This window comes from Homarus americanus, unplaced genomic scaffold, assembly GCF_018991925.1.
Source record: "Homarus americanus isolate GMGI-L3 unplaced genomic scaffold, GMGI_Hamer_2.0 scaffold19179, whole genome shotgun sequence".
Classification (NCBI taxonomy): Eukaryota; Metazoa; Arthropoda; class Malacostraca; order Decapoda; family Nephropidae; genus Homarus; species Homarus americanus.
In genome coordinates, this window is record NW_024754174.1 from 29,930 (window position 1) to 32,500 (window position 2,571).

The window sequence follows — 2,571 nt, forward strand, 5'->3', positions numbered from 1 at the left end:
GGCAGGTGGAGCAACAACTCACCTGGGGAGGATCATTATGGAAGGTGGATTAGCACGATGAGTTAATGTTCCTCTGTTTTTATTAGTTAGATGTGAGGTATTGAGAGAGAGAGAGAGAGAGAGATACATTTTTGAGCGATTTACTTCTACGTACGTCATCACACATCACAAAATACTGACCATTTATAACCCATATAGAGTACGTCACTATACGTTAAAGAACGTTCAGCCAATAAGAATCTACCTGGCGGGTACCTTAGGTTACGTCGTGAGAATTTCAAACCAATAGAAGTCACGACAAGCCAGATGACTATCCAATAGGGAGTCACATACGTCATGACACACCAGCAGTTTATCCAATAGGAAGTCACATACGTCATTACATCCCAGAAGAAAGTACTTTTGACCAATAGGAAGCCTCTTGTGTCATCAGTCCCCCACGAGGAACTCACACAGCGCCAACATAGGAACGTTCATTTGGCGAAGGACATAGCAATGGTTCACCCAGATAGGAACCTTTAAGAGAGGAACTAAGCGGTGTGTTGGAGGTGTAGGAGATGGCGAGAGTCGAGTCGTAACAGAGGAGATGAGGTGAGGGGAAGGAAGGGGGGGGGGTGAGGGACAGAGACGATTAATAATACCTGGAAAAGAGACAATTAGTGGAGATGGAGGGGAAGGTAAAAAATAAAAGGAGAAGGAAGAGAAGAAGGGGGGTGAGGAGGAGGGAGATAAGAAAGAGGAAGAGAAGAAGAAGAGTGACGAAGAGGAAGAAGAGAAGAAGAAGAGGGAAGTGGTTTGAAACAGATACAGGAAGATACAGGAAGAAGTGTTGGTTATGTGAGCTGGATTTATCTAAAGTGAATTGTTGTTGTTTTTGTATTTTTTTTTCTTTGTTGTTGTTGTTTTTGTTGAAGTAGTTGTAAGTTTGTGTTTTTTTTTGTAGGTATTTGTCGAGTTCGTAGTAAGTTATAAGAGGATTCTGTTTTATTTATGGTCTTATTGGGAATCTTATTTTTTCTTTAAGTTAGTAACGTAATTGGCGTTGAGAAGGAATATGTAAAGTTTATAGTGTTTCAAAGTCTTTAAATGGTGGTAGTAGTGGTAGTGATGGTAGTGGTAGTGATGGTAGTGGAGGTAGTAGTAGTAACAGGAACAGTAACAGGAACAGTAACAGGGACAGTAACAGGAACAGTAACAGGAACAGTAACAGGAACAGTAACAGGAACAGTAACAGGAACAGTAACAGGAACAGTAACAGGAACAGTAACAGTAACAGTAACAGGGACAGTAACAGGAACAGGGACAGTAACAGTAACAGTAACAAAATAATAAGTCACCAAAACCCAACAACTCCATTAACAAGTTACCAAGAAGTAAGATAAAACAGATGTGCATTTAAGTATTTATTTGTTCATATCTTGTGTATAATGATTTAGTACACGGTTGTTGAGGCTTAGTAATGTACCATAACATCAACATTATTCTGAAGGTCTGCTGTAAAACCCACCTCCCCACCCCCCCCTTAACCTGTTTACTGTAATAAACATAGCGGGGATATTGTTATAGTGTTAACGTGAAGTAATTCTCAACCAGTAAACACACTCCTTCTTGAGGCTCGACTGTGTGTTTTGTGAAGTCAGTCATTTTATTTATTTTTTACTTTTTTTTAATCATATTCCAAAAAAATATATTTCCTTTATAGTCCAGTGGAAGAAAACAAACTAATTTTAGGTTTCATTTTAGATAATTTTCTTTGTTTTAATAATTTATTTGTCGTATACAAGTCATTATTTTTTTTTGTTCCCCGCCCCAAAACAAATAATTTCCTTTTAATTGTTTTTTTTTACTTTTAATGAGAGGGTCAGTAGGGGTAGTGGGGGCAGTGGGGGTGGGGGAAGTGAGGGTAGGGGGGTAGGCTGAGGGGTGGAGGAGGGGTGGGGGTAGTGAGGGGTGGGAGAGGTAGTGGGGTGGGGGACTACCAACAGGTCCTCCCTGGGCTTTAAAGGGGGTAGTTAGGGGGGGGAGGTGGAGGGGGGAGAGGTCATGTTCTCATAAGTTGTAATTAGTGAGGAGGATGACCTTCATACACCTCCAGAGGCACTTCTTGAGTTCTTTATCTCCGACGTGTGAGAAAGGAAGAGGAAGAGGAAGGATGAGAGGACAATCAAGAAGTGGAGGAGGAAGTAATGACACGTTGAGGAGGACAGAAGGGAGGAGGAAAGTGAGAGAATTATGAGAGAGAAGAAATCAAAACAAAGGGAGAGAGAGAGTGTGTGTAACAGAGGCAACAGCAGTAGAAAGAGGAACAGAGAGGGGAAGGGGGAAGAGGAGGAGGAAGAGGAGGAGGAAAAGATCTGAAAGAAAACTGATGATTATCGCTATAAATAATTGAGGAGGTAAGCTAGAGCACAGGGCTGATGAGGAGACAAGTTGATCTAACACGAAAAGGAATTTTTTATGAATCTTTTTTTTTTCCTCTCACTTCTATCAACTGCATCACCCTTTTCCCGCCCACTCCTCACTCTCAAGTACCTCTTACCCCTCTCTCTCCCTCTCTCATCCATACACAAC